Here is a 21525-nt window from a genome sequence, read left to right as displayed (position 1 = left end):
TTCTCCCACAGAGGGCATTCACGAATTTGATGATCAGTTTCTCCACATTTGAAGCAACCTTGCTCAGTTTTGGAACTAGTGATTTTCTTGGCAAAGTTCCTTCCTTTCTGGTTTCCTGGTTTGAAGTTCCTATAGAGCTTTCTCATTCTTCTGACCAGCATGGCAGCCTCTTCTTCATCTGGTTCAGATTCATCGAGTTCCTCAGCCTTTAGAGCAAGTCCTCGACTTCTTGAGCTCTCAGGAACAGCAGCTCCAAGATGCAATTCGTGTGTCATCAAGGAACCAGCAAGTTGTTCAATGTTGAACTTGGTAAAGTCCTTGGTCTCAAACAGTGCAGTGACCTTTGTTCTCCAACGATCATCTTGTGGCATGCTTCTTAGTATTTTTCTTACCTGTTCATCTGTGGGAATGATTCTACCAAGAGAAACTAATTCATTGGTTATGTTAGTAAATCTAGTGAACATTTCTTGAATAGTTTCTTTTGGAAGCATTTCAAATCTTTCATATTTAGACATCAAAAGGTCAATTTTGGAACGCTTAACTTCATTAGTTCCTTCGTGGGTTACTTGAAGTAGTTCCCAAATCTGTTTTGCGTTCTTGCACCCCATGACTCTGTTGTGTTCATGAGGTCCAAGCCCACAATGCAAGATTTTGACAGCCATGGCATTCATCTCATATTTATCAAAGTCTTCTTTAGAAAATTCAGACATTGGTTTAGGAACTACCTCGTTTTCAGCATTGGTCTTTGTTACCTCGAAGTCTCCAACTTCAATTACACGCCAAACTTGGTAATTTTCAGCTTTGATGAATATCTCCATTCTATTCTTCCAGTATGAGTAGAACTTGCCATTGAACATAGGTGGCCTTTGTGTCGAGTAACCTTCTTCCAGTTTCTCTTGTGAGTTCATACTTTCAGGAACTTGACTCAAACAGGGTTTCCTGTGTTTTAGTGAGTACTGGCTCTGATACCAACTGTTATTCCAGTAGGAACACGCACAAGAGGGGGGGGGGTGAATTGTAATTAGAACTTTGATAAAGTTTCTTGCGGAACTTAAGAAACAATCAAGGAACTGAGAATAGAGAAGACAATAACAACAATTGTGAAAACTTCTTGACACTAATCAAGAAGAGAATTGTTTTATTATAGTAATGCCTCGATTACAATAATCTCTCCAACACAAGTTCCTCTCAAACTTGTGTTCCTCACAGTAATCTACTCTGATTACAGCTCTTTCACTTCTCTCTCTCAGACTTAAACTCTAAGTCTCAACAAGATAACTCTATCCTTACTAATACCAAATACAATTCGTGTTTGGATAACTCTAGATATTAATGATGCTTTCGTGTATATATGTCACTTAGGAACTTAGGATTAACTAGGACACAAACTGTTTTTAGAAAAATCTTTGACAATGCGTTTTTAGGAAAGCAAGAACTCTTAGAAAGTTTGTGTGTTTTTTTCAGAAAACTTCTTGGCCTTATATAGAGTTTTTTCCTTAGGGTTTGTTCCCTTCAAAAACTCAACTGCCAACAACTGACACTTTGATTTTCACATCCCTAGTCTTGAGGAACAAGGGGAGACCACTTCCCACACAACTTCCTCAACTGCTGGACGTGTTTAAGACTATGTCAATCACTGAAAAATGTTTATTTATTTTGTCAAAATATTTAGGAGAAGTTTTAGGAAGATAAAAACTGTTTTTATTTAAGTAACAGAATGTGATGAAAATCTTATTTTTATTAAACAGGAAAAGATATTTTATTTAAAGTATTTTCCTTAAAACTGTGTTGCTTGATATTTTGACAAAAACACACGAGTAATCCAAGTTCCTCTAGTTCCTTATATACTACTTAACATATTAACATATTACATATAATCTAAGCAAGATAAACTACCTAGACATATATGTCTTTCCTTTGGTGAGGCATTCAACTCTGAAGCTTCACTTGTTCCAGCTCAGGAACATTAATGAGTTCCTCTTATGTTTAAATAGGAACTCGTGGCCATGAGTCTGTAATAGTTCTTGTGAATATTCGGAACTCTTGTTATGTAACTGTGTTGCTCCTCTTGTAACTTCAAACTGGAACAAATACAACTTCCAGCTCTGGAACTCCAGTGACTGTTCCAAGTGTACATCAGGAACTTCACCATCTGATTAAGTTCCTATCCTAATAGAAACTTGGGCATTTACCTGTTCAAAGTCATTTAGCAACCATAATCAGGAAGTTTGCAATATGTGTGTGTCATCAACCAAAACTTAGGAACAACACTTTGTATGGTTTTGGCGAGGTCGTCCTCGATCTTTATTCCCACATCATAAACTTTTTTGAAAGTGTCAAGTCCCAGGTACCTAAGGTGTTGTCTGTAAGCCGGGTCCAGGTTGTCAATGAATTTTTGGACCAATTCTGTTTCGGGAGGCCTATTGATTAGCTGGGCCGCCTGGTCCCTCCATCTAGCAAAGTAGGTCGTGAAACCCTCATTTTTCTTTTGGAAGAGAACTTCCAGCTCGCGCATGGTGAGTTGGAAATCCATGTTCGACGAGTATTGCTTGATGAAGACATTGACAAAGTCTTCCCAAGTGGGGAAGAGCTTAGGGTCCTGGTGATAGTACCATTTGAGCGGCACAGGTTCCAAGGACAAAGGAAAGGCAGGTAAGTACATGGACTTGTCCACGCCTTTCAAGTTCATGGCATTCACAAAGCTCAGTAGATGATCACGGGGGTTGTCCGTGGCCTTGAACTTTGGTAAGTCAGATGAACTGAACTTTTATGGTAGTTTGCCAGGAAAAGGTTCAGGATCGAGGGAGAAGTATTTGCTCCCCATGGTTTGCTGTAGGACCATTTTTTCAATCCTCTTCTCGTTATCGAGGTCATTTTTGGCTTGCGCAGCCGCTAAAGCTTCATTTTCCATTTTTAGTTGGCCCATGAGTCGGGTCATTTGAGCCATCTGCTCTTGCAAATCTTCGATGGACATGTTTGATGGTGCGAATCGAGGTTGGGGAAGCGGAGATCTTTGAAATAAGGGATGACTGACGGAGCTTGGAGTCACTAAACCTGATGTTGACGATGTATCTTCGAGACGCACTAACCGTTGATTCCCTGATCGGCACCAAGTGGAAGGACCAGTCCTAGGCATAAGATAAGCTAAAGTTTAGGTTCCCAAAGTTTCAAGCATTACTTAGTCTAGACTTCGACTCTCTAAATTGGTTTTTCACTCTTTCTTTTGTCGGTACACCTTTTGGTTTTTTTTTCTTTTGGTCATTCTTTGGATTTTCGAAACACTTGCCCGTGTGACATTCATAGTTATTAGCATGTTCGGTTTTGGTGCCGAGCATTGTCGTCGTAGGAGGCCTAACAACGACACAAAGAGTTATTAATTTTTTCACGAGTCGCTTTTGAAATCGAGTGCTTTTCTTACGCCCTCGTAGCAATTCTTTTTACGAACATTTTTTGTGCTACGTATTTTCCTTTCGCGCGGGTACCGAGGCTGCTGCGCTTGACCAGAAGGCCAAGCAGTAACTTCAGCGCCCCGCGAGGGGCGTGAGAAATTTTGGCGCCCAGCCAGGAGCGTTGAAAATGCGTCCCTGGCTGGTTCTCGTTTTCTGTCTTCTGTTTATGCGACTTCGATTTGCGTGCTTTCCTAATAACGTCCTTTACGCGTAACAACGTTTGTGGGATTCGTTACAGGCCATCCCGAGCGTCGCTTATTTTTGTGGCGATCATTCGGGTTTGCGGAACACGTGTTTCGGTATAACTCTTTGGCAAATTAGTCTATGAATATTTGGGCAATTTTTAAGGTCGTTGGTTTTCCGGGATAGTTTGTCACACACAATCACATATTTCGCTACACATAACTACATTACAAACATCGATTTGAAAGTTAAACATGTCACATAGTTTATGATAGGCTTCTATGGGTAGTTTATTTGCGCCTGGCTTGGTACCGCTTCTATCGTAGATCCAACACATGCCCGGTCGAGGTAGTGTCTTCAACAGACAAATTTTGCCCAAGAGGCCAACCTGCAAGTGCAAGCCAAGGGGGCATGCAGGCGAGAGGGACCTAATGAGCGAGCGATTGGGTTCGGGATAGGTGTACTACCTGCACAAGTACCGAGTGGGCAACATGCGCGGCGTATGCACCCCCTATTGGCGGAAAAAGGTATCCTTAGTCCCAACTCCCGAGGGAGCCGAGATTCGTTATGCGGTTCTGCCCGTTCACATTAATATGCTGATTTTCAGGTCGTCCCTGTTAGGTTATGATACATATGACAATTCATAAATCATGCGGAAAAACCATTTTGCCAGGAATACATATTATTTACACATAATCATATAGCATAGTTTAGATGCATACTCTTTGTTGCGTGCCTTCCCTAGCTGCGCCCGAACCGAACAAGAACAAGTCTTTAGGACTCCAAGTGTCGTCCCTCCGTAGATAGTCCACAGCACGTCCGGATCCGCCTTAAGATTGACCAACTAGAATCGCCCTTAAGGTACTAAAGATTTTCGGCACTCTTAGGTAAGAAATGTGTCTGAATTTTCTCTTAAAAACTCACTTTGAATACTTGAATAATCTATGAAAATATGTGACCCTAGGCACTTATTTATAGAGTTATGGAAAGGGTTTTGGAATCCTATTAGGATACTAATTTATTTAATTATAACCCTACTAGGACTCTAATTAAATAATCATTATCTAATAGTTTTAGGATTTAATCACACTTCGAATTCTGATTGCTTCAGGATTCCCGTACAAGCAATGCACGAGCACCGTACACCCGCGCAAGCCTTGCGGCCCACGCTAGGCGCACAGCGCTGGCCCACTGCTGTGCTCCGCGCGCGCGCCCAAGGCTTTGGCTGGGCCTGGCCTTGCGCTGGGCCTGGTCGAGGCTTTGGCGTGCGCTGGTGTGCGTTGGCTCGCTGGGCGACGGCCTGGCTTCGTGCTGGGCCTTCGTCTAGCGGGCCTCGTCCGATGCTAATTCGTACGATACGCTTCCGATTAAATTCCCGATTCCGGAATTCATTTCCGATACGAACAATATTTAATATTTCCGATTCCGGAATTAATTTCCGTTTCGAACAAATATTTAATATTTCCGTTTCCGGAATTATTTTCCGATTCCGATAATATTTCCGATTCTGACAATATTTCCGTTTCCGGCAATATTTCCGATTCTGGCAATATTTCCATTTCCGATAATATTTTCCGATACGTACCATGTTTCCGTTTCTGGCAACATCTAAGACTTGGATAATATTTATATTTCCGATACGATCCATATTTCCGTTTCCGGCAATATCATCGTTTCCGGAGTATTCATTTCTTGCCTGTGACGATCTCAGCTCCCACTGAAACCAAGATCCGTCGATTCCGAATATCCATAGATGGAGTATCTAATGCCATTAAATACTTGATCCGTTTACGTACTATTTGTGTGACCATACGGGTTCAGTCAAGAGTAAGCTGTGGATTAATATCATTAATTCCACTTGAACTGAAGCGGCCTCTAGCTAGGCATTCAGCTCACTTGATCTCACTGAATTATTAACTTGTTAATTAATACTGAACCGCATTTATTAGACTTAACATAGAATGCATACTTGGACCAAGGGCATTATTTCCTTCAGTCTCCCACTTGTCCTTAGGGACAAGTGTGCATTTCCTAATTCCTTTGTCGCTCGATGCTTGCTCTTGAACATAAGGTAAGAGTTGTCATCCTTATTATGTCCAGAGGTGTTTCTCGGTTTCAGAGTTCAACTGATCAAATAAACAGATAATCATAGCCTATGATTCATCCGAGCACGGCCATGCATTTCACAGTTTCTAGCTCTCCGAGTGGCCTTGTACAACTTTTAAGCATCTCATCCCGATTTATGGGAGGACAATCCCAATCTTGCGATCTTGAGATTAGACTTCGTTTGATAGGTGATTACCTGAGAGTTGCCTTTATAGCCTCCTTTTACGGTGCGACGATTGGTCAACGTCAAAGCAACCAGTTCTCAAACAAGTAATCTCAAATCACTCAGGTATTGAGGATTTAGTGTCTAATAATTTTAATGAAATTTACTTATGACAGATTTTCATCTCTTACAGTAAAGTTTCATAGGTATTGTCCGATACTAGTCTTCCCAAAGTAAGTATCTACGCAAATGATTATGACATTGCCATGTCCGCATAGTTCAAGAAACAGAACTACTAGTCATCTTGCATTCTAATCGTCTAACGTTTTCTATGCGTCCAATTTTATAGAAAACTCCGACTAGGGACCATTTTCAACCTTTGACATTCAAGTTCACTTGATAGACATTTCTTAGTCACAGGACTGGTCCTGACAGTCTATCTTGAATATATCGTCAAATTGAAGGGACTCATCATTTAATAAACCACAAATTAAATGGAAAAATGAATTCTTTTCATTTATTGTGAATGATTAACCAATAATGTTTTACAAAGATTTAAACTCTAAAACTTTAAAACATTAAACAGAGACATCAAAGCCATTCTCCAATATGCTTGATTCCCATAGCTGCAGTGTGCGAGTTGTGCTTCGCCTGCGGCAGAGGTTTAGTCAATGGATCTGATATGTTGTCATCAGTTCCAATTTTGCTTATCTCGACTTCTTTTCTTTCAACGAACTCTCGTAGAAGGTGAAATCTACGAAGTACATGCTTGACTCTCTGGTGGTGTCTAGGCTCCTTTGCCTGTGCAATAGCTCCGTTATTGTCACAATACAGGGCTATTGGTCCTTTAATGGAGGGGACTACACCAAGTTCACCTATGAACTTCCTTAGCCATATAGCTTCTTTTGCTGCTTCATGTGCAGCAATGTACTCCGCTTCAGTTGTAGAATCCGCAATGGTGCTTTGCTTAGCACTTTTCCAGCTTACTGCTCCTCCGTTGAGGCAGAAGACAAACCCAGACTGTGATCTGAAATCATCTTTGTCGGTTTAGAAACTTGCGTCCGTATAGCCTTTAACAATTAATTCATCATGTCCACCATAGACCAGGAAGTCATCTTTGTGCCTTTTCAGGTACTTCAGAATGTTCTTGGCAGCAGTCCAATGCGCCTCTCCTGGGTCTGACTGGTATCTGCTCGTAGCATTGAGTGCGTACGCAACATCCGGGTGTGTACATATCATAGCATACATTATTGAACCAATCAATGATGCATATGGAATCCCATTCATTCGTCTACTCTCATCAAGTGTTTTTGGGCACTGAGTCTTGCTTAGAGTCATTCCATGAGACATGGGTAGGTAGCCTCGCTTGGAGTCTGCCATCTTGAACCTATCAAGCACCTTATTGATATAAGTGCTTTGACTAAGTCCAATCATCCTTTTGGATCTATCTCTGTAAATCTTGATGCCCAATATGTACTGTGCTTCTCCTAGATCCTTCATCGAAAAACATTTCCCAAGCCAAATCTTGACAGAGTTTAACATAGGAATGTCATTTCCGATAAGTAATATGTCGTCGACATATAATACTAGGAAAGCAATTTTGCTCCCACTGACCTTCTTGTATACACAAGATTCGTCTGCGTTCTTGATGAAACCAAAGTCACTGACTGCTTCATCAAAACGTATATTCCAGCTCCTGGATGCCTGCTTCAATCCGTAGATTGACTTCTTTAGCTTGCATACCTTTTTAGCATTCTTTGGATCCTCAAAACCTTCAGGCTGTGTCATAAACACAGTTTCTGTTAAAACGTCGTTTAAGAAAGCAGTTTTGACATCCATCTGCCATATTTCGTAATCGTAATATGCAGCGATTGCTAACATTATCCGAATAGACTTTAGCATTGCAACTGGTGAAAAGGTTTCATCGTAATCCACACCGTGGACTTGCCTGTAACCTTTTGCAACCAATCTAGCTTTGAAAACTTCAAGTTTCCCATCCTTGTCCTTTTTCAGTTTGAAAACCCATTTGCTTCCAATGGCTTGGTAGCCATCTGGCAAATCGACCAAATCCCATATTTGGTTTTCAGACATGGAGTCTAATTCAGATTGCATGGCTTCTTGCCATTGCTTGGAGCTAGGGCTCGTCATAGCTTGTTTGTAAGTCGCAGGTTCATCACTTTCAAGTAATAGAACATCATAGCTCTCGTTCGTCAAAATACCTAAGTACCTTTCCGGTTGAGATCTATATCTTTGCGATCTACGCGGGGTAACATTTCTAGATTGACCATGATTCTCACCAGATTCTTCTAAAGATCTCTGAGTTTCATCCTGAATGTCATCTTGAGCATTCTCTAGAGTTTGTTGTTCGACTCGAATTTCTTCGAGGTCTACTTTTCTCCCACTTGTCATTTTGGAAATGTGATCTTTCTCCAAAAAGACACCATCTCGAGCAACAAACACCTTCTTCTCAGATGTATTGTAGAAGTAATACCCCTTTATTTCCTTTGGATAGCCCACAAGGATACATTTGTCAGATTTTGGATGAAGTTTGTCTGAAATTAATCGTTTGACGTATACTTCACATCCCCAAATCTTAAGAAAAGACACATTTGGAGGCTTTCCAAACCATAATTCGTATGGAGTCTTTTCGACAGCTTTAGACGGAGCTCTATTTATAGTGAGTGCAGCTGTATTTAGTGCATGTCCCCAAAATTCTAATGGAAGTTCGGCCTGACCCATCATTGACCTGACCATGTCTAGCAAGGTTCTGTTCCTGCGTTCCGACACACCGTTCCATTGTGGTGTTCCAGGAGGAGTCAATTCTGATAGAATTCCACATTCTTTCAGATGGTCATCAAATTCATAGCTCAGATATTCACCGCCTCTATCAGACCGCAGTGTCTTAATCTTCTTGCCTAATTGATTCTCTACTTCACTCTGAAATTCCTTGAATTTGTCAAAGGATTCAGACTTATGCTTCATTAGGTAGACATAACCATACCTACTGAAGTCATCAGTGAAAGTGATAAAGTAGCTGAAACCACCTCTAGCATTTGTACTCATTGGTCCACATACATCTGTATGGATTAAACCCAATAGTTCATTTGCTCTTTCTCCAACTTTAGAGAAAGGTTGCTTTGTCATTTTGCCAAGTAAACATGATTCGCATTTACCATAATCCTCTAAGTCAAATGGTTCTAGAATTCCTTCCTTTTGAAGTCTTTCTAAGCGTTTCAAGTTTATATGGCCTAATCGACAATGCCACAGATAGGTGAGATCTGAATCATCCTTTTTGGCCTTTTTGGTATTTATGTTATATACTTGTTTGTCGTGATCTAATAAATAAAGTCCATTGACTAATCTAGCAGATCCATAAAACATCTCTTTAAAATAAAACGAACAACTATTGTCTTTTATTAAAAAAGAAAATCCCTTAGCATCTAAGCAAGAAACTGAAATGATGTTTTTAGTAAGACTTGGAACATGGAAACATTCTTCCAGTTCCAAAACTAGCCCGGAGGGCAACGACAAATAGTAAGTTCCTACAGCTAATGCAGCAATCCGTGCTCCATTTCCCACTCGTAGGTCGACTTCACCCTTGCTTAACTTTCTACTTCTTCTTAGTCCCTGTGGATTGGAACATAAGTGTGAGCCACAACCTGTATCTAATACCCAAGAAGTTGAATTAGCAAGTATACAGTCTATAACGAAAATACCTGAAGATGGAACGACTGTTCCGTTCTTCTGATCTTCCTTTAGCTTTGGACATTGTCTTTTGTAATGGCCTATTCCATCACAATAAAGACAGCTTGATGTGGACTTGTCCTGCTTTGATTTAGCATTGCCCTTGGACTTTCCACCTTTCTTGAACGGTCTCCTTCTAGCCTTGAGTAAATCTTTGGCTTCACAGTCCAGTATTATTTCAGCCTTTCTGACAAGGTGAACAAATTCTGCAACTGTTTCTTCTCTTGCTTCACTTAGGTATAGTTGCTTGAAGCGACCAAACCCACTGTGTAGTGAATTGAGCAAGATAGAGACTGCCATCCTTTCGCTTATTGGTGTTCCTAGTAGACTTAGGCGATCAAAGTATGAACGCATAAGATCCACATGGAACCTCAGTGGGACGCCTACCCTCTGTTTAGTGCGAAGGAGCTGAACATGTGTTTCTTGGACCTCCATCCTATAACACCTGTTGGGAGAACTAACCTTTAGACCAGACATTGATTCAATCAACTCATGGACGTTCAGGTCCCTGTCCTCCGTGCTTCCACGACAGATATCCCTCAGATTCTTGATGAGCGTAAAAGGTTCATAGGCTACAAACCTTTTAGCCCAATCATCAGGGATATTGTTCAGCATGAGACTCATAACCTTTTTGAGATCCGCATCCCAGGCGTAAAATCTCTCAGGGGTCATGTCTCTGGCATAGTAGCTTGGCATGGGATGTGACAGTACATACTCAAGTCCATTGAGTTTGACTATTTCAACTAGCTTAGCTTCCCATTCAAGAAAATTTGCCAGGTTCAGCTTGACCATAAGCTCAGAACCCATGATGATGTTTTGATTGTTGTTTGCCATATTAAAAACTACAATTGAAAAGAATAAACAAATAAATAACCATTCACAGTTTCTCTTAATAAACTTAAATTCTAGCATACATGCATAATTCAATGTTTATTAAGCATTTTATTCAAGTTATGTGTTCCGGCAGGTGTGAATAAAATGATTCCAAGATCCTAAAATCATTGAAGAACTAAGCACAGTTTGTCGACTTAATCCTAAAACATCTTAGGTAAGCAAAAGCCTTTTGCTAATAGTCTAGAAACTATTCTTGGTTGATAGGTACGTCTAAGAACTTATTAGGTAAACCTATCGATTTTGCCACGACATAAAAGGACTCCTTACTTATATCGTTGAGTTTCACCAAAACTAACATGTACTCACAATTATTTGTGTACCTTGCCCCTTTAGGACCAATAAGTAACACCTCGCTGAGCGAAAACTATTACTAGATTGATGTAAAGGATATCCAAGCAAGTGTATATTTTGGCATGGCACCTTTTAACTCAATTTTTAAGTTTGGAACTTAAGGCTCTTACTATGTTGGTTAGATTTTAAGTGAACTAAAATCCTTAATCATGCAACATAATCAAGCCACAATCTCATGCATAATCAAGACATATTTAAAGCAATAAATAACTTAAAGCATGCATAAGATATAAATGTGATCTAGTATCGCGACTTCATCTTGAAGCTTTGACTTCAAAGTCCGTCTTGAAAATCTCCGTGGGAGGCACCATTTTCTTCAAATAGGATAAGCTATAATTAAAACTAATTACAACTATTTGATGGTACGCAGACCATATTTGAATTGAAAAATAACTTTGGTACTTTAGACCAATTACATTCAAATTAATGGTGCGCAGACCATATTTTCTATCCTATTTGGGCCATACTAGTCACTTCATAACCTGCAAAACAGTACATATATAATATATACCATTCACCCATTCATTATCATGAATGGCCCACATAGCTGGTTAGTAAAACACATTATGCATCACGTAAACATTTGCAGCAATTAATCAAGGGCACCAATAATCTACCAATTATTCAGTCCTTATTAATTCTAATGAAGTTGTTTTAACCTTAAGGATTTGTAGACCTAATCAAGAGTTTATGACTAAAAGGGCTCCCACTTAAACCAATAAATTCATATGCTTTACTAATTTTAAACATAAAAATGTATTTCTAGTCTAACCGGAAACATACAAATTTAATTAAAATTTAAAGCTCATATAAATTTATAATTGAATCCAAAAAGTTTAATTTAATTTCAGTCGTATTTAAATTAATTCATGATTTTAATTTTAGTAAAATAATTAGAATAAATAGAATTTATTATAATTACAATATTCAAAATTAAAATCCAAGAAAATAATTTAAATTATTAATTTTAAAATTAATTAAAATTACGTAAACTGAAAATTTCAAATTAAACATTCAAAACGATCTAATCGCAACGCAAACACCCTACGCATCGCACGCCCATGGGCCACACGCACACAGCCATCGCTGGCCATGTGCGCGCAGCCCATGCGCTCGTCGCATAGCTGCTGCATCTTCCATCGCAAGCCATCGCACAAGTGGTGCTCGCTGCGCGCGCGCCAGCGCTCGACGCACGCGAGCCATCGCTCGCTGTGCGCGCTCGCCAGCGCTTGCTGCGCGCGCTCCAGCGCTTGATGCACGCGAGCAATTGCGCGCGATCAACGCTGGGCGCAGCGCTCGTGGCACGCGAGCTTGCGCTCGCTGCGCGCGAGGATGCGCGCGCTTGCGCGAGGCAGTGCGCGTTGTGGCGCAGCTCGCTTGCTGCCCACACGCGACTGCCATGCCTTGCTTTCTCCCATGCCCATTCATTCATAGCTCGTGGCCCACGACACAAGGCAGGGCTGCTGCCTTGTGCTCGTGCACCATGCCCCTGCTCATTGCATTCGTGCCGCACGGGCGACGAGCTCCCTTGCTCGTCGTCGCATGCCCGCACTATACAACACCCCTTAAGGGTAACACGAAGCGTCCATTGCTTTGTGCGTGCAAGTTATATGAACGAATCGCATAAAAATTTAAAATTTATATTTAAAATGAATGACAAATTAATAAATAATATTAATTTCATAATTTTAGGGCGAAAAATCGAAAATTTATTATTCAATTGATTTCCGATTATCATGGATTCAAGCCTAGGTCATAAAAAATTAAAATTTAACATAAATTTACAATTTTTATGGTGGTTTTTAATCATAGGTTTCTAATTAAATTATAATTAATTAAGAAAATCAAATTAATTCTAAATTATTCTAATTTTCAACAAATTAATCATAATTACAAATTAGATTGCATAATTAACAAGGCTAGGCATTCTTACTTGTTAAACATATACAGTAGGTCAATCAAAAATTCAAGATTTATCAACAAGAATCGCAAATATTTAATTTAACATCTTAAATTTACGAAATTTTGCATTCGAAAAACTAAAACCTTCGAAAAGTCATAGTTAGGCTTCGAATTTGAGAATTCTGGGTTCGGCAGTAAAATACTATTTTTGTCAAAATTTTAGAATGCCTTTTACATGCGGAATTGACACAAAAATCACTCGATTTGGATGAGTAACGAAGAAACTGCCGAAAAACTGCGTACGTATAATTAAATAAACGCAATTTGCAATTAATTAACAATTACGAAAATTATTCACCCCTTTTAATTCTTGCAAATTTGTAATATTTAACCATGTTCATGCAATTTAGATTATGAAAATAATAAGAGGCTCGTGATACCACTGTTAGGTTATGATACATATGACAATTCATAAATCATGCGGAAAAACCATTTAGCCAGGAATACATATTATTTACACATAATCATATAGCATAGTTTAGATGCATACTCTTTGTTGCGTGCCTTCCCTAGCTGCGCCCGAACCGAACAAGAACAAGTCTTTAGGACTCCAAGTGTCGTCCCTCCGTAGATAGTCCACAGCACGTCCGGATCCGCCTTAAGATTGACCAACTAGAATCGCCCTTAAGGTACTAAAGATTTTCGGCACACTTAGGTAAGAAATGTGTCTGAATTTTCTCTTAAAAACTCACTTTGAATACTTGAATAATCTATGAAAATATGTGACCCTAGGCACTTATTTATAGAGTTATGGAAAGGGTTTTGGAATCCTATTAGGATACTAATTTATTTAATTATAACCCTACTAGGACTCTAATTAAATAATCATTACCTAATAGTTTTAGGATTTAATCACATTTCGAATTCTGATTGCTTCAGGATTCCCGTACAAGCAATGCACGAGCACCGTACACCCGCGCAAGCCTTGCGGCCCACGCTAGGCGCACAGCGCTCGGCGCACTGCTGTGCTCCGCGCGCGCGCCCAAGGCTTTGGCTGGGCCTGGCCTTGCGCTGGGCCTGGTCGAGGCTTTGGCGTGCGCTGGTGTGCGTTGGCTCGCTGGGCGACGGCCTGGCTTCGTGCTGGGCCTTCGTCTAGCGGGCCTCGTCCGATGCTAATTCGTACGATACGCTTCCGATTAAATTCCCGATTCCGGAATTCATTTCCGATACGAACAATATTTAATATTTCCGATTCCGGAATTAATTTCCGTTTCGAACAAATATTTAATATTTCCGTTTCCGGAATTATTTTCCGATTCCGATAATATTTCCGATTCTGACAATATTTCCATTTCCGGCAATATTTCCGATTCTGGCAATATTTCCATTTCCGATAATATTTTCCGATACGTACCATGTTTCCGTTTCTGGCAACATCTACGACTTAGATAATATTTATATTTCCGATACGATCCATATTTCCGTTTCCGGCAATATCATCGTTTCCGGAGTATTCATTTCTTGCCTGTGACGATCTCAGCTCCCACTGAAACCAAGATCCGTCGATTCCGAATATCCATAGATGGAGTATCTAATGCCATTAAATACTTGATCCGTTTACATACTATTTGTGTGACCCTACGGGTTCAGTCAAGAGTAAGCTGTGGATTAATATCATTAATTCCACTTGAACTGAAGCGGCCTCTAGCTAGGCATTCAGCTCACTTGATCTCACTGAATTATTAACTTGTTAATTAATACTGAACCGCATTTATTAGACTTAACATAGAATGCATACTTGGACCAAGGGCATTATTTCCTTCAGTCCCAACTTGATGGGGAAATAAACGCGGGGTAGGATCGTTTCACCCTTCGGCTATTTTGATTACCTACAAGCACGAGTATTTCCTTCACTTCCCCAGTGGAGTCGCCACTGTGAGGGGGTCGAAAAAGCACGAGGCTAATGCGTGACCTCGTCCCTCGTGGGTGTGACGATTCTTTTATTCAATCAAGTGTAATTGGATTTCCTGTGAGTATACACCCAATTGACTAGTAATATAGGAGTCGCCATTCAGTTTTTAACGACAATGAGAAAAACTGACAAAACCCGGTTATCGTGACATAAAGGGAGTGCAATTATGTTTGACCACGACGGCCGTAGGTTCCCTTGTGATCCCTGGTGTGGGGATTTCTCAACATACACCCGCAAGGTAGAGATTGAGGGTTCGGGGGACTGTAACTACCGAGAGGAATACTTTGCTCGTCGATAACTCCAGAGGCAGGATATCCTTACTAGCTCAGCATAAATAATTGAAGGGACATGCGTTAACTATTAAACTAATCTGAGTTGATTTTAGCAATATGCAACATATAATAATAGATCGATCGTGATCATCTGATTTAAGTAGTATTAAGGGACCTAGCATGATAATCCAATTTCCCGAAAATATTATATTTGTTAGGCGTGATAGAACAATCAGATTTAGTTAGTTTAACAGTTCATAAAAAGGGCGAGGAAAGCAGTTAAATTATCGAAAAGGGACACATTACGACGCACCCTTGAGAGGTGCGTCACGGTTCTCAGAAAACTAACCACTTTGACTTTGCTATTTCTCCTTTTTATTTAACGAATCTCAATTATGGGATAGAATACGTTCTGTTCGATTTATGGATCGATTGCGACAGAACGCGTGAACAGTTTCGCAGCGTGAGGCTTAGGCTAAGGGTTGGAGTCAATACTCAGAATATGAATTGTGTGTGTTGTGTGTGCGTTCTTTTCACGTCGAATTTAGGGCTGTATTTATAGGGAAGAGTTCGTGGAAAGATAGAATTGCAGAGTTCAAATCCATAATGAATTAGGAAAAAACACGTACCCAGGTATTTTCAGCGCCCAGGCCTGGGCGCCGAAGATTTCGGCGCCCAGAGCCAGGCGTTGAAAATAGGGTCTGGGCTGTTTTCTTAGTCAGATTCGGATTCCTGAAATCAGTAGAGTTTGAGACTTAATCGAGTCTTTTAGTGCGTATTAACCTTGCGACGGGATGCGTATGGGCCCGTTACGAACTCTAGGCTCGTTAGGATTTTAATTAATACGTAACTCTTATTTCCGAATCATATTAGGAATAGGATTCTCGTAGTTTTCTATCTCATTTAGGATTTATGTTGGAATGCAACACCTAATTCTGACAGGTTTCTATCCTTTATGATTTGCCACTTTTAGAAGCTACCTTTTACGGCAGTTACTATTTTTAGCAGGTTTCCATAAATAGCAGTCTTCTATAAATATCAGGTTTCGGGTGAAATGAAAAGGGGAATTGAGATTTGTTTATTTTATAGGAGACGCGTCGTCAAGTGGAGATTTATGCTTTCATCATCGAACATTTCCCTTTCGGGAATGGGGACAAAGGTAGGTGTCTACACACCCATCAACAACTCAAGGAACCAACTCCTTGTTTCTGCATTTTCTGTCTTAACCACTGCCCATGCCACATGGAATATATTGTTATTCCCATCCTTCCCCACTGTTATCAAGAGTATGTCAGGGTCTACTCCTCTCAAATGTGTCTCATCAACACCAATAATGGGCTTGCATCCAACCATAAAGCCATCTTTGCAAGCTTGTAAGCAGACATACAACCTCTGAAACAAGGGAGGTGAATTTCCTATGCGTTGAACATTCACAACAACAGTGCTTCCAGGGTTATACTTCCTAATTGTTGCTACATAGTCCTACACCCTCTTATACTCTAAGCTAGTGTGAGGGGGTCGAAAAAGCACGAGGCTAATGCGTGACCTCGTCCCTCGTGGGTGTGACGATTCTTTTATTCAATCAAGTGTAATTGGATTTCCTGTGAGTATACACCCAATTGACTAGTAATATAGGAGTCGCCATTCAGTTTTTAACGACAATGAGAAAAACTGACAAAACCCGATTATCGTGACATAAAGGGAGTGCAATTATGTTTGACCACGATGGCCGTAGGTTCCCTTGTGATCCCTGGTGTGGGGATCTCTCAACATACACCCGCAAGGTAGAGATTGAGGGTTCGGGAGACTGTAACTACCGAGAGGAGTAATCGCTCGTCGATAACTCCAGAGGCAGGATATCCTTACTAGCTCAGCATAAATAATTGAAGGGACATGCGTTAACTATTAAACTAATCTGAGTTGATTTTAGCAATATGCAACATATAATACTAGATCGATCGCGATTATCTGATTTAAATAGCATTAAGGGACCTAACATGATAATCCAATTTCCCAAAAATATTATATTTGTTAGGCGTGGTAGAACAATCAGATTTAGTTAGTTTAACAGTTCATAAAAAGGGCGAGGAAAGCAGTTAAATCATCGAAAAGGGACACATTACGACGCACCCTTGAGAGGTGCGTCACGGTTCTCAGAAAACTAACCACTTTGACTTTGCTATTTCTCCTTTTTATTTAACGAATCTCAATTATGGGACAGGATACGTTCTGTTCGATTTATGGATCGATTGCGATAGAACGCGTGAACAATTTCGCAGCGTGAGGCTTAGGCTAAGGGTTGGAGTCAATACTCAGAATATGAATTGTGTGTTGTTGTGTTCTCCTTTTCACGTCGAATTTGGGGCTGTATTTATAGGGAAGAGTTCGTGGAAAGATAGAATTGCAGAGTTCTAATCCACAAAGAATTAGGAAAAAACACGTACCCAGGTATTTTCAGCGCCCAGGGCTGGGCGTCAAAGATTTCGGCGCCCAGCTCTGGGAGTTGGAAATAGGATCCAGGCAATTTCAGCGCCCAGGGCTGGGCGTTGAAATTGCTGTTTGGGTCGTTTCTTTGTCAGATTCGGATTCTTAGAATCCGGAGTGTATGAGACTTTAATCGAGTCTTTTAGTGCGTATTAATTTTATGACGGAATGCGTCTGGGCCCGTTACGAACTCTAGGCTCGTTAGGATTTTAATTAATACGTAACTCTTATTTCCGAATCATATTAGGAATAGGATTCTCGCAGTTTTCTATCTCATTTAGGATTTACGTTGGAGTGCAACACCTAATTCTGACAGGTTTCTATCTTTTATGACTTGCCACTTTTAGAAGCTACCCTTTACGGCAGTTACTATTTTTAGCAGGTTTCCATAAATAGCAGGTTTCGGGTGAAATGAAAGGGGAATTGAGATTCGTTTATTTTATAGGAGATGCGTTGTCAAGTGGAGATTTATGCTTTCATCATCGAACCTTTCCCTTTCGGGAATGGGGACAAAAGTAGGTGTCTACAGTTAGCCCCCACTTTGACCGAGTCTCGGGATGAGACGATGGTCAAAGTATTAGACGGAGTGCGTCACACAAGCCATGGTGTATGTGACCTGTTTTGCGAGGGTCTCACGAGCCCCCGAGTGATAACGTTTGACTTAAGGGTCATCACTTGAAATGTCGACATATCCCTCACGTGTCATTGGGATTTGTCAACGGATAGTATAGAAACTTCCTCACTTTGTCATTGGAAGTATCTAAAGAAGTGTAGAAACTCCCTCACTTTGTCATTGGGAGTAGCTACAGATGTTTTCAAAATCAAAGCTATAAAGTGTAATTGGGCCTGGCCAAGCCCAATCACGAGGTAAAAATGTATTTAAAGATTCTCATTTTCAGGGCTAGCTAAACGAGAAAACCCCCTTGTTTTTATGGGACGTAAAACGAAGGAAAATCTAGCACATCGCTCTTTTTTGGAAAAAACGAAAAAACCAATCCTTTTAATTTTTGGAAAAGGGAAAACCAGAAAAAGTTATCGCTGCAGCGACTAAGGACTTGCACGGTTAGTGATGCAGACCCCGCCGGCTAAAGATGGCGAGCCTGTCCGCTAAGGGTGGACACCCCGTCCGATAGAAGTGGACGAATCTGTTTTTGAATTTTGAAAATAAGGACCTACGCGGTTTGTGACGTAGACCCCGCCGGCTAAAGATGGTTAACCTTGTCCGCTAAGGGTGGACACCCCGTCCGATAGAAGTGGACGAATCTATTTTGAAATTTGTTTTGCTTTTTTGAAAATAAGGACCTACGTGGTTTGTGACGTAGACCCCGCCGGCTGAAGATGGCGAGCCTATTTTAAATTTAAAGACTTTATTTTTTCGAAAACTGAGGACCTGCGCGGCTAGTGACGCAGACCCCGCCCGCTGAGGGTGGGCGAGCCCTGTCCGCTGAGGGTGGACGTCCCTGAATTCGTTTTTTTCGATTTGGGAACTCGCGCGGTTTGTGACGCGATCTTGCCTGATTGAGGTGGACAAGTCCCTATTTCATTTTTTTTCCTTGTGATTTCTCTTGAGAATTTCTTTTCATTCATTTTTGCAGGAGCGAATTCTTTCGAGGGATGCTCGGATTTAGTTGTAACCTGAATGTGGGTTGACAATGTGTTTAGATGGACCATAGTCTCGTGGTCATCTTCTTTCATGGTTTTGAGCTAGTCTTTATGGCTCAATTTTGCCATTACCTGGGTCCTTGATTGGGGGACCATGTATAAGTATCAACGACGACCTTTGTCTTGAGGTCGTAAACCGGTTCTTTTTTTCTTTTGAGATTATCCAAACACGGGACTTTGTACAGCGTAGTCTGGAAATGTTGTCTTAACTTTGCATACCTTTTTTGAAATATATATTTTCTTCTGAGCCCCCAAGCATTCGTGCTTGACGGTCATTTCTTGTCAAAGAGGTTCCTGGGGGATACACATTTTGTAATGTCCTTGATCGTGTTTTGGGATCGTGCTCGTAAGTGCGAGCGATCTTTGTAGTGGTGTGCTATTCTTGACAAAGTCGTGAGGTGCGACTTTCAGTAAGGAAATCGGTAATTTTTGAGTCAAATGGATGCGGCAGGGCCCAATAGAAGTTAGGGCCTTTTTTGAGCCTGGGTTCATTTTCGGCGCCCATGCCTGGGCGTTGAAATAATTCACGCCCAGGTGGGGCGTTGAAAGTGTTGTTTGGGCTGGTCTTTTGATGACACAGTCGGCCTCTTGTTCATTCGTATATTTCACTTGGAAGTTCTATGTATTCTCTTCTCTTTTGTTTTTTCTTTATTGTTGTTCCTAAGTTTTGGTTGATGACACACACATATTGCAAACTTCCTGATTATGGTTGCTAAATGACTTTGAACAGGTAAATGCCCAAGTTTCTATTAGGATAGGAACTTGAATCAGATGGTGAAGTTCCTGATGTACACTTGGAACAGTCACTGGAGTTCCAGAGCTGGAAGTTGTATTTGTTCCAGTTTGAAGTTACAAGAGGAGCAACACAGTTACATAACAAGAGTTCCGAATATTCACAAGAACTATTACAGACTCATGGCCACGAGTTCCTATTTAAACATAAGAGGAACTCATTAATGTTCCTGAGCTGGAACAAGTGAAGCTTCAGAGTTGAATGCCTCACCAAAGGAAAGACATATATGTCTAGGTAGTTTATCTTGCTTAGATTATATGTAATATGTTAATATGTTAAGTAGTATATAAGGAACTAGAGGAACTTGGATTACTCGTGTGTTTTTGTCAAAATATCAAGCAACACAGTTTTAAGGAAAATACTTTAAATAAAATATCTTTTCCTGTTTAATAAAAATAAGATTTTCATCACATTCTGTTACTTAAATAAAAACAGTTTTTATCTTCCTAAAACTTCTCCTAAATATTTTGACAAAATAAATAAACATTTTTCAGTGATTGACATAGTCTTAAACACGTCCAGCAGTTGAGGAAGTTGTGTGGGAAGTGGTCTCCCCTTGTTCCTCAAGACTAGGGACGTGAAAATCAAAGTGTCAGTTGTTGGCAGTTGAGTTTTTGAAGGGAACAAACCCTAAGGACAAAACTCTATATAAGGCCAAGAAGTTTTCTGAAAAAAACACACAAACTTTCTAAGAGTTCTTGCTTTCCTAAAAACGCATTGTCAAAGATTTTTCTAAAAACAGTTTGTGTCCTAGTTAATCCTAAGTTCCTAAGTGACATATATACACGAAAGCATCATTAATATCTAGAGTTATCCAAACACGAATTGTATTTGGTATTAGTAAGGATAGAGTTATCTTGTTGAGACTTAGAGTTTAAGTCTGAGAGAGAGAAGTGAAAGAGCTGTAATCAGAGTAGATTACTGTGAGGAACACAAGTTTGAGAGGAACTTGTGTTGGAGAGATTATTGTAATCGAGGCATTACTATAATAAAAGAATTCTCTTCTTGATTAGTGTCAAGAAGTTTTCACAATTGTTGTTATTGTCTTCTCTATTCTCAGTTCCTTGATTGTTTCTTAAGTTCCGCAAGAAACTTTATCAAAGTTCTAATTACAATTCACCCCCCCCCCTCTTGTGCGTGTTCCTACTGGAATAACAGTTGGTATCAGAGCCAGTACTCACTAAAACACAGGAAACCCTGTTTGAGTCAAGTTCCTGAAAGTATGAACTCGCAAGAGAAACTGGAAGAAGGTTACTCGACACAAAGGCCACCTATGTTCAATGGCAAGTTCTACTCATACTGGAAGAATAGAATGGAGATATTCATCAAAGCTGAAAATTACCAAGTTTGGCGTGTAATTGAAGTTGGAGACTTCGAGGTAACAAAGACCAATGCTGAAAACGAGGTAGTTCCTAAACCAATGTCTGAATTTTCTAAAGAAGACTTTGATAAATATGAGATGAATGCCATGGCTGTCAAAATCTTGCATTGTGGGCTTGGACCTCATGAACACAACAGAGTCATGGGGTGCAAGAACGCAAAACAGATTT

Source organism: Spinacia oleracea, chromosome 2 (assembly GCF_020520425.1).
Source record: "Spinacia oleracea cultivar Varoflay chromosome 2, BTI_SOV_V1, whole genome shotgun sequence".
NCBI classification, from domain to species: domain Eukaryota; kingdom Viridiplantae; phylum Streptophyta; class Magnoliopsida; order Caryophyllales; family Amaranthaceae; genus Spinacia; species Spinacia oleracea.
This window is presented reverse-complemented; position numbering follows the sequence as displayed.